A 12082-nucleotide genomic window follows, 5' to 3' on the forward strand; every position below is an offset into this window, starting at 1 on the left:
ATATATTTTTTTTAAGTAGGCTCCATGCCCAGCACGGAACCCAATGCAGGGCTTGAACCCACAACCCTGAGATCAAGACCTGAGTTGAAATCAAGAGTCAGATGTTTAACCAACCAACCCAGGTACCCATATCATGGATATATTTTTAAAACAGGAGGTCTGCATGGGGCGCCTGGGTGGCACAGCGGTTAAGCGTCTGCCTTCGGCTCAGGGCGTGATCCCGGCGTTATGGGATCGAGCCCCACATCAGGCTCCTCCGCTAGGAACCTGCTTCTCCCTCTCCCACTCCCCCTGCTTGTGTTCCCTCTCTCGCTGGCTGTCTCTCTCTGTCGAATAAATAAATAAAATCTTTAAAAAAAAAACAAAACAGGAGGTCTGCAATGAAGAGAATAATATTAAAGAACAAGAAGGGGAGGGGTGTTTTTATTCTATTTGGAATACCCTGTGATTCTCCAATATGACTTACATCCTTAGTCGGCTATAAAAATTCTTATCCCTTCTGACATTACCTCTTCTCCATTCTTTTTCTTGCATACTTTATACTGCTTATCCTGCCATCTTTATCTATGAACTGCTCTTTAAAAAAAAATCTTTTGAGTCGAGTCAACACACAATGTATGTTAGTTTCAGGGGTACAGCGTAGTGAATCGACAAGTGTCTACATTACGCTGCGCTCACCATGCACATAGACCGCATCTGTCACCACGCGATGCTATTACAATACCACTGACTATATTCTATGCTGTACAGTTTATTCCTGTGACTTATTTACCTACTGATTGCTCTTGCACTCTTTCCATCTTATCATCGCTATGTCAGACATTCTAGGGATTTTCCCTTTAATTGTGTTAGTTCCACTGATTTTCTCTTCTCCTATACCTAATCCCCCCTGTCACTCATCTCTCCCTGAGAATTTCAAGGATTACGTTTTTTTTATTGCTAGGCCTCCGTTTGGTTCCTCTTCCCTAATCCACCCGCTCTTTTTCATACTATTTTATTCCTTCGTTGTATTTTCTACTATTTTCTTTCTGCCTCTATGCTCATACTAAATATTTGCATGTTATAATTTCTGATTCAAACTGTTTACGTCTTTGGAGCACCTGGGTGGCTCAGTCGGTTAAGTGGCTGGCTCTTGGTTTCTGCTCAGTTCATGATGTCAGGGTTCTGGGATGGAGCCCCGAGTCGGGAGCCTCAGCGGGGACCCTGCTTGAGGATTCTCTCTCTTCCTCTGCCCCTCCCTCCACTCGCACACTGTCTCTCTCTCAAATAAATCTTTATAAAAAGTGTTTGCGTCTTTGGATACTAGTTATTTTGTTCGTTGCATCTGCTGGATCTCACTTACGTGATTTGTCCATTTTAAACATGAGCTCATCTTCAAGGATGAATAATTATTCCTTGGGAGTCCTTGGGAGTGCTCTGGTTTATAAATTACTAGAACAGAGGGATTTCAGCCTTGCTTATGCTTAGAGAGTATACAAGGTTTCAATGGTTCTGAGTCCATTTTAACGCCCAAGTACCTGGTAGAATGCCAGGTCCTCTTCAGCTGAACTCTGGACACAACTCCCAGGCTCCATTCCAGCTGCACACCTCCGTAGTGATCTAACACAGACAAACGTATTCCTCCTCTCCCCCAGACCACATAACCTTATAAAAAAGATTTTATTTATTTATTTATTTGAGAGAGAGAGCGTGAGAGAGAGCGAGACAGAGCACAAGCAGGGGGAGCTGCAGAGGGAGAGGGAGAGGGAGAAGCAGACTCCCCCACTGAGCAGGGAACCCGACGTGGGGCTCGATCCCAGGACCCCAGGACCATGACCCGAGCCAAAGGCAGACGCTTAACCGGCTGAGCCACCCAGGCGCCCTCAGATCACACACGTTCCACCTGCCGTAATTCCTAAACACACAGTCTGAATCAGTTTCTACAACAACGACCCTGCCTCCCATGCTTTACTCAGTCCTCTCTTCTCCACCATCTTGAGCTTTTCCTTTCATTTCCCTCCTTTCGGTAACAAGTTTTGCCAAACTTAGGTTCTCCGGTTGTACCTCTGCAGCCTCCCCAAATTCTTCCTACTCCATCTGCATTGCGAAGACTTAGTAAAATTCTATTTCAGAACGATGAAGGGAAGATATGATCCAAGGGCTGATCTCAGAGGGGAGTGCATACAGAGCACACATAGAATCTGGGAGACTTACAGAATGTGCTTCATGACAAGATTTATTTACGAAGCTAAAACCACATTTTCCGAAGAATCACATTAATAAGATCGGCCTTCGGAACATTAGCCTTAAGGCTACTTCACAGAGAGACTGCCAAAATAATGGTTCTAGGATATTCTAAATTTTAAGTTGTGGAAGAACAACAGTAGCTCCAGAAATACTACAGTTTCATGGTTGTAGCAAGATTCCGGAAAAAAAGGGGGCGCCTGGGCGGCCCAGGTGGTTAAGCGTCTGCCTTCGGCTTAGGTCACGATCCCGGGGTCCCAGGATCGAGCCCCACGTCGGACTCCCTGCCCGCTGGGGAGTCTGCTTCTCCCTCTCGCTCTCCCTCCATGCTGTCTCTCTCTCTCTCTCAAATAAATAAATAAAATCTTAAAAAAAAGATTCCTGAAAATAAAAATTGCAGGGTCATGAAAAAGGGGCCTAATTCTCTAAAATGTGACAGTTGTCTTTCCCATTAAGCAAACTCACTAGAAATATAATAAGCATAGTTTGCTCTGTCTGTGCCGTGAAAAAAAATTTTTTTTACTGAGTTTCTGAACTTAGAAAAGAGAAGATGGATGTGCGCCGAGCGCCAGGTCTGGGGGACTGCCTTGAGATATCTCTCTACTAGACACATCCTGGACGAGGAAAGTGAATACGTGAGGGGTTGTCAGGAGCAAAGCAGAGATCTCCACGCCATGAGGAAGGAAGGGAGATTGTGGGCAAAAACCCTATGTTTCAGAGGAAGAGAGACTGTGGGAAAAAGCCCTATTTCTGCAACTGGGAAAGATCCAGAAAGGAAAGGGTCCAGAGATGGCCAGGGATGCGTCCGCTCATTTAGCACCTTTTACTGAGAACCAGCTGTGTGCGAGGCAGGACACGCTAAGCAGGACAGCATAGGTAAAGCTGTTTTGGACTAAGGCTCTACCCTCCGTAATATTCTAATCTCGTGTAAAACAAAAACGAGAGCAAATGTCACACAGAAGTCCCACGTGAGTAATACCAATAAAGAGTTTAAAACACCCAGCAGATTAAAAAAACTCTTTTTTTTTTTTTTTTAATTTTTAAAAACCTGATTCAGGTGAAAGGAACAAAGAAAGCATAGGTTTATCACTGGTACTCCACCCCTCCAGGCCAGAAATTCTCCCAAGGAAGTCAAGTTTTCCTAAACTTGGAGGAAGGAGGAAGGGGGACGCATCAGAGGAAGGGCAGGAACCTCAAATCCTTATACCCCCATTCATACCATCAGCCCAAAACAAAAGAAGGGCACTCTAAACTCTGGAAGCCGTCAGACATCTTCATCACGCCACATGTCCCCACGGCCATCAAGAACACTCAGGTGCTTTGTCAAGCAAGCAGCTCGCTGGTCTGTTTGAGCAACAGCTCACATTGGGCCCTAAAAACACCATGGTCAATTTCTTGGGTCTCACCGGAAATAAATAAAATGCCACCCAGAGCTTCCAAATTCGGCAAGACCCTATTCAGTACCACCAACCCGCCAAGAATCGTCCACCCTGATGGGACATGAAACAACCTGCCAGCAAAATTCAGCCTTGACTCCTCCACCATCCAGCTGTGCCCCTCCCAGACATGGCCTTCAACCTCTCAGCTTTCCTGCCTACGGAGCGAACGGCAGCAGAGCCTAAACCATCTCTAAAATCCATCTCGTCCTAGATTTTATGAGACGAGGGGATTTTTCGGTAGCCAAGTGCCTGCCCCTCTCTTGCGGCTCATTTGCGGCTGACAACATGCATATAAGCTGATTTCGGCAAAACCAGAGCTCCTGGGACTGTCTTTCACAGGAAGTTACCCTAGATTTGCTCTTTTCTGCTTTTTCCTGGATGGGCACAACCCCTGCCCTGCCCTCTACTATTGGGTACACGAGTATCATTTCTTTCCCTTAATCATCGCACGGAAAGTCTCCAAATCCAAGCGCAAAATGGTGGGTCCTCAGAGGCAAGGACATGCAATTATGGGTCTACGGCTCTGCAGGTTCCAAGCAAGCAATTTACAATGTCAAACAGTGAGCGGTTTCTTTGTGCTTCATAAAAAGACACCCTCTAATTCCCCCAGACAATCCATTTGCAGAATTGCTAGTAAATCAACGTAATTTGTTTTCCCCGAGCCTGTGTTCTGCGAGGGAAGCCTCGTTCAGAGCTGCCGAAGCTGTTGCAATTATATAAAATTATTGCATCTCACAATAAGGAACTTCCCTATCATTGGTCATGCAAATGGAGGACAATAATACATACGTAATTTAGACACAGGGGATTATCCTTGAAAAAGCAGGCTGACTGTTGCTCTCAACTTAATTTCTCCAGTGTCCCCTCAGCTTCATAAAATTCCTAAATTCTACGATTCGGCAGATACTAGCAGGGAAACGCGCTCTGCTTGGGTGAAATATATTCAAATATTCAGGATGTAACGTATGTCAGGTATTTGCAGTATTTGAACGCAAATACGCCATCACTGTGCCGCGTGTCACTGCAGAATGGAGAAGAGTTAGGCTTCGTTTTGAAGCAGCTGACAGGCAGATTTTTTTCTCCCCAAAGTCTAACAGAAAGCCTGCAGGCAAGTCAATAGTATCTAATTCCGCACACCCCGCACGGCCAAAGAAAACGGATCGGAGCCCACAGAGGATACCTTTGTGATGCACTTTTCCGGAGAGGGCGGCCCCAAGACGAGGAAAGACTCACCCTTCCTTGTACCATGTTTGTTTACAGATCTGGCTATGGCTTTCATCAAAGAATGTCCTTGAAATTCAAAAAGGCAGTTTATTCTGGGGGCGAGAAGCTTGGACCCTGGCATAGCCTTTTGACTGACGAGCTCTGTGATCACTATCAAGTCAATTTGCTTCCGCACCCCATCTCCCCAGGCACAGAATGAACGAACTGAATTACATAATCCCTGTGCTATCCTTTCGCTATAAAATGTCATGAATCTACCTAGGATAAATGTTTGCTATCACACTAAAGGTCGCTACGGGCTTACAGTAAGAAGGTGGCCTTATGACTGACAGGTGGGGGGCGGGATCCCAGTTAAGGTATTTAGCTGTATGAATTTACACAAGGGAGCTCTCTAAACCTTAGCTTCTTCATCTAAGAAATGAATTTGGGTCCATATATACAATGGAATATTACTCAGCTATCAGAAAGAACGAGTTCTCAACATTTGCTGCAACATGGACGGCACTGGAGGAGATAATGCTTAGTGAAATAAGTCAAGCAGAGAAAGACAATTATATGGTTTCTCTCATCTATGGAACATAAGAACTAGGAAGATCGGTAGGGAAAGAAAGGGATAAAGAAAGAGGGGGTAATCAGAAGGGGGAATGAAGCATGAGAGACTATGGACTATGAGAAACAAACTGAGGGCCTCAGGGGGGAGGGAGGTGGGGGAATGGGATAGACTGGTGATGGATAGTAAGGAGGGCATGTATTGCATGGTGCACTGGGTGTTATACGCAACTAATGAATCAATGAACTTTACATCAGAAACCAGGGATGAACTGTATAGTGACTAACATAATATAATAAAAAAACAAAACAAAACAAAACAAAACAAAAGAAATGAAATTGGCGGAGAATTAGGAGTTTACCTAATATACAGTTACCCACACCCCGGAATAATTAAACCAACCCTAGGCAAAATTATGCAATGAGTCAAGATTACCGAGAGCCCCCTCTCCGCGCATTTTTCATTTTTCTTTAAACTTACACTCCTGCCTCATGCTGCTTCCTTCTTGCAAACATGATTACCAAGCCACACCCAAGTTAGGGAGATACAATGTATGAGCAGCACTTTTTTTTTTTTTTTGAGTGCAGCTGACACACAATGTCACATTAATCTCGGGTGTACGACATAATGATTCAACATCTCTATGCTTTATGCTGTGAATGAACCGTATTTTTTGCAACGGAGTACAGAGGCTAATTGCACAATATCTAGATTCTGACAGATCTGGGTTCAAATCCCAGCCTCATGCTTGACTAGTCACCCTGGGGAAGTTAGTTAATTTCTCCAAATGTCAATTTCTCCATTTGTAAAAAAAACGAGGATAATTATATCTACCTGCATACGTTTGATGTCAGGACTAATGGCGTTCGTGTTCATCAATGTCTTCATAAAGCCGGTGATGTTCACGACACGCCTAGTTTTACGCTAGATACTAATAAGCATCTGATAAACAATGATGCTGGTTATTATTGATTCTCTCATCCTCATAATGTCTAGAGTTCAGCCTGTAAATAGATACAAACTTTCTATCGTGACGCAGGAACTTGAACCGCACTTCCCCTCTCCTGCCTAATTGATTTGTAAAAATTCACTGCAGTCTTCATATTCTGCCTCTTTCAAATGTGCTTTGCTCTTTTGATCCCTCTGTTTGCTTCTCTTACTCTGTTCCAGCTTTCTGCTGAAAAAAAGGGGAGGGGGCAGCCTCTCCAGTCCCATTTATGGAGGATTCCACCCTCAAATTTCTAGAATCACTAGTCCTTTCTCAGAATTCCTTCTTTCGTTCATCCAATCATGCAACAGTCTTTGAACCAGTACCTTGCATTTGCCCGTCTTGGTTAGGGGCTGGGAAGACAAAAACAGCAGAGACTGGGTAATGGGCAGAGTTGGCAGAAGCATATTTGAGAGACGTCAAGGAGGCAACATCAACAGGACCTGAGGATGGAAAGATATGGCAGATCAGGAGCGAAGTTCACGCCCTTTAATTCCTCCCCAGGTTCTTCTCGAAACTTTTGCACGAATATGCTTCTGTCTGCATATTCTCCTCTACTAAGCACCCCTATAAGGTACATTGTGCAATATCAGGAATATTCATGTAATGGGGAGAAATTTATTTTAACTTTTGGCAATGCTGAGAAACAAAGCTTTCACTTGCTGAATGAAACTGGCAAAAACCGATCTGGGGCAGGGTACCTGGGTGGCGCAGTCGTTAAGCGTCTGCCTTCGGCTCAGGGCGTGATCCCGGCGTTCTGGGATCGAGCCCCACATCAGGCTCCTCCGCTAGGAGCCTGCTTCTTCCTCTCCCACTCCCCCTGCTTGTGTTCCCTCTCTCGCTGGCTGTCTTTCTCTGTCAAATAAATAAATAAAATCTTAAAAAAAACAATCTGGGGAAAGGCAGGCTTCAGGCACTTGCCTCCGCTTACTAATTTGGTTTGGGACCTTCAGAGTCTTTAAGAGTAACTCATCCTTTTAAGAGCCAGGGCTATGCTGGTGAAAAGTACAAAACAGAACACCTGGGTGTGCTTTACTCTGCGAAGGAAGCAAAGGCTATTCTGGACCCACACGGTTAAGTCAACAAGCAGCCAAACTTAAACTGTAAAAAGCTGCCAATTAGGAGGTGATGTGTTTATTGCTTCCTTCTAAGGCAAATCAGGAAGAAGGTTGGGGCCTTGAGACCCCCCGAAAGCAGAGACGAGAAAGTGCCCGAGAAATCAGTGGCCCCCAGCAATGTGGCCGAAGTCCAGAACCAAGAAGAAAAACGGTCAGAACGGGGCCTCTGTGTTGTGCATGGACAGACTCCAGAAGCAGCAATATGTGTATCCAATTTTGTTTTCCTTTTCTGCAACATAGCCCATCTCTCCTGCTCCTCCTCGTTGCCCTACACTCAGGAAAGTCTATTAACACCTCTCGTGTCCATTGCAAGGGCTGTGCCCAGCACAGGGAAGCAGCTCCACAAAACGGAAAAGCTTTCTGGAGGCAGAAAAAAACCATTACAAGAGAAGCCCTTTCCAGGGATATCCCTTCGAGACGCAGGATGTGCTCCCATTTCCAGAGAACCCCATTAAAGAATGACAGAACCCCCACATGCCTGCCGACGCTTTGGCTTACTGTGAGATGGGAAATGTGAGACGGGAAACCTCTCATTTTTCTTCTTCGCCTCCGGCTGTTTGATTACTTACAGCCAAAAGCTCTTCTCAAACCCATTATCCCCAAGCCATTCTAGCCCCGCGGTCCTTCCTTTGGTCTTGAATGGGGATGAAGAGCCGCTGGTGAACCTTCTCCCTGCACTTCTTTACACTCACGACTAAAAGGATCATTAGGTGACCCTTTGTCATTTTCTTACACAGGCTACATAATAACATCATGAATTGCGCCCCACGGGACCATTCCTCTAATTGACCCCTTTGAGAATTTCTGCCATTATTCTAGTCTCTCTGGTTTCCTGCGCCATTTTGAAATACAAGAGCAAACTGGAGACAGGAAGTTGAGAACCACTAGAAGGGCATACCAAGAAGATGCCTGGCTTTGCTTTTAGATCAGAGTTGTATCCATGGCATGCTCGTTTTGAAACCTTCTTAAAAATGTCATCGTCCTGGGCGCCTGGGTGGCTCAGTTGGCTGAGCATTTAATCTGGAGATCGGGTGACCCCTAGTGACCCGACCAGGAAAAGAGGAGTTTTGCTGGACCAGAACTCGGCTTTTAGTTCTGAAGGTCATTTTCAGTCCTGTGTGACAGATTCACTCAGCAACTTCTCCAACAACTGGATTTTTTTTTTTAAGAACAGAATGTTTGACAGAATTGAAAATTTAACTGTTGCAGCACACGGCAGATCCATAGGACTGATAGAGGCTTCCAAAGTTGAGCATTAATGAACTATGACTTTTTTTTTTTAAGTTTTTTTTTAATTTTTTTATTTGAGAGAGAGAGGGAGAGAGAGCTCACAAGCAGGGGGGAGGGGCAGGCAGAGGGAGAAGCAGGCTCCCTGCTGAGAAGGGAGCCCGTTGTGGGGCTCAATCCCAGGACCCTGGGATTATGACCTGAGCTGAAGGCAGACACTTCACCGACTGAGCCACCCAGGCATTCCACGAATTGTACGATTTCTAACATGACTGAGAAATAAACCCTAGTTGTATTAAGCCAAGGAAACCTTGTTTTTTGTTTTTTGTTTTACCAGAACACAATTTAGTCCATCCTAACAGTCCATTGGGTTGTGTTGTTAGTCACTCTTCTGTCATCTTGTGCTGTTACATGACCAACACCTAGCACAGTGTCTGACATCTAATGGGCTCTGAGAAAATATGGGTTGAATAAGTAAATAAATGGGTAAAATACCAGAGTGTACAGACAGACAGTGATTTCCTTTCAGAGAGATTTTAAAAAGACTGAAGACGACAAAGTACAATTCTTTGCTCGTGTTCACAGAAGACTCTGTGGAGATTTACAGTCACCTGCGATATAACCCTGACACCTTTCTCTTCTTCCTGGGGTTAGGGAGGATAAAAGACAAGACACAGGGAGTTACAACTCCCTGAGAGACTCCCTTTCCAGAAGATAGACTAGAACGGCATCACAACAATGGTAACTTATGCCTGCTCTGCTCAGTGACGTGTCTAGATTAACAATGCTCAGATTTCATGAGTGGGGGGGGGGCCTATTCGCATCCCTTTTCAGCTACAGACACAAATATGAAATACTGAATGAAAGAAATCATGTTTTCTTATTCTTTCATTTATTAAGATATTAGCTTAATAAACTATCTCATCGATCATCTTAATAAGAAGACAATAAATGATAGAAATAAATACCAATCCTTTTTTGGCGTGAACATGGTACGCATTCTCATTGTGCCTCGGCATCTGGTTTCTAGAAATGGTTACTCTAAAAGCGCGATCTCCGTTTATTTTACGACAGGTCAGTCTAGTTGTTTCATTTTTTAAAAGTAGTATTTTCTATGGGGCGCCTGGGTGGCGCAGTCGTGGGGCACCTGGGTGGCACAGCGGTTAAGCGTCTGCCTTCGGCTCAGGGCGTGATCCTGGCGTTATGGGATCGAGCCCCACATCAGGCTCCTCCGCTATGAGCCTGCTTCTTCCTCTCCCACTCCCCCTGCTGTGTTCCCTCTCTCGCTGGCTGTCTCTCTGTCAAATTAATAAATAAAATCTTAAAAAAAAAAAAAGGAATTATTATTAAAAAAAAAAAAGTAGTATTTCTAAGTATGAGGATACTGGGGGGTGGGGGCAGCCTCCACTAGCTCCGGGAGGCCACCCGCCAAATCTTCAGGTGCACAGAGGCCTGGCTGCCCGCCTACGTCCTGGGCTCTGTCCCGCCCCGGGGAGAAGCACCAGGAAGTCAGAGGAGCAGGTCCCTAAAGGCAAAATCTGCAAAATGAAGGTGACAAAATGACAGCTCACGTCACAGTCAGTGAAGACCCAGAAAATATAATTAAGAGAATTACTGTGAGGAAAACTATGGCAATTACGAGTGACATCAGCCTGAAAGATGTCACGTCAAAGGCTGCCAGGCTTGTGTTAAATGTCCACAACCTCAGGGGTCCCTGGGTGGCTCAGTCAGTTACACATCTGCCTTCGGATCAGGTCATGATCCCGGGGTCCTAGGACTGAGTCCCGCACTGGGTTCCCTGCTCAGTGGGGAGTCTGCTTCTCCCTGTTGCTCCCTCTGCTTGTGCTCTCTCTCTCTGTGTCAAATAAATAAATAAAATCTTAAAAAAAAAAAAAAAGTCCACAACCTCAAAAGGGTACGGAACCCATGCATCCTTGACATCTGTGAGCAAACAGCATGGACGGCTCTCCTGCCTCAGCACCTCGAGAAGTAAATATATCATGGAGGCAGCCTATGCGTGGAGAACATTTGCAAGGCAAAGTAAAAACAGAGGTGCCTGGGTGGCTCAGTCAGTGAAGCGTCTGCCTTCGGCTCAGGTCATGACCCCAGGGTCCTGGGATCGAGTCCTGTGTCAGGCTTCTTGCTTGGCAGGGAGCCTGCTTCTCCCTCTGCCTCTGCCCCTCCCCCTGCTTGTGTGCACTCTCTCTCTTTCTGACAAATAAATAAATAAAATCTAAAAAAAAAAAGAAAGAAAGAAAGTAAGAACAGTCTAAGCTACGATATGGCAGCAAGGGAAGATGGGAAGACCATGAGACTGGGAATGAGGACACCTGGCTTTGAACATGGAGAAGCCACCAGCTTCTTGGTTGACCTTGAACAGTAGACATCTACTCAACTGGTTCTTGGTTTCCCTGTGTGCATGAGCAGAGCCTTTACAAGCATCCACTGTTTTAACACTGTGTCCCCAGAGCTCCAGCCCAAAAGTTCTTGGAGGCCCCCGTACTCCCTTTCCCCTTCACGCAGAGCAGGTCCATCTTCGCATGGGAAGACCTGGAGCTCAAGGTGAAGCTTCATTTGAACATAAGATTTTTTACCTAAGATTGACTTGCTTTCATCCCCTTTGGCCTCATCCAACCAGGAGGTGGACCCTGCTCCCTTGGACCAGCTGAGGTGAGTCAGATTCAGTTCAACTGTGCCAGGCCTCCAGAGGAAGCCCCAAAGAGGACACCATATCAGTGAGGTCGTTTGCTCTTTGATTTCAATCTGTCTGGGCGAACGAGCACCTTCCTATCAGCAAGCTTCCCAGGGCAGCTAACAAAGGTGTAAAGATTATCCGAGCAGGGGCGCCTGGGTGGCACAGTGGTTAAGCGTCTGCCTTCGGCTCAGGGCGTGATCCCGGCGTTATGGGATCGAGCCCCACATCAGGCTCCTTCACTATGAGCCTGCTTCTTCCTCTCCCACTCCCCCTGCTTGTGTTCCCTCTCTCGCTGGCTGTCTCTATCTCTGTCGAATAAATAAACAAAATCCTTAAAAAAAAAAAAAAGGATTATCCGAGCAAGCCTACATCACTGAGAGGTCCTACCCATGCTGTGTGTCTTCTGTTTGCTTTTTCAGGTCTTCTCTTCAACCTTCTCTACCCCCTTCTCTGCTCTAAGAGGCTGACTTGCTGGGTGCCGATAGCCCCTGCTCTCTGCCTCTCGTTGGATGTGCCAGAGTCCCAGCAGGGGCGGATACTCAAGGAGGAAAGGGACATTGGAATAGGTATCTTCCTTCTTCCTCCTTGTAGGGTAGGATGAAAAGTCACAACTCCTCT

At 45.7% G+C, this 12082-nt stretch overlaps 1 long non-coding RNA gene across 1 annotated transcript in view; it reads right to left on the bottom strand.

The window, feature by feature from the left end:
* LOC123790459 (uncharacterized) overlaps positions 1 to 12082 on the bottom strand; it is a 269122-nt gene that overhangs the window by 125997 nt on the left and 131043 nt on the right. The window contains exon 4 of the long non-coding RNA XR_015724605.1: positions 6751 to 6867. This is a non-coding gene — a long non-coding RNA (uncharacterized LOC123790459). The remainder of the gene's footprint in view (positions 1 to 6750; positions 6868 to 12082) is intronic.

This window comes from Ursus americanus, chromosome 5 (genome assembly GCF_024610735.1).
Source record: "Ursus americanus isolate L20-20 chromosome 5, mUrsAme1.1.p, whole genome shotgun sequence".
Lineage (NCBI taxonomy): Eukaryota > Metazoa > Chordata > Mammalia > Carnivora > Ursidae > Ursus > Ursus americanus.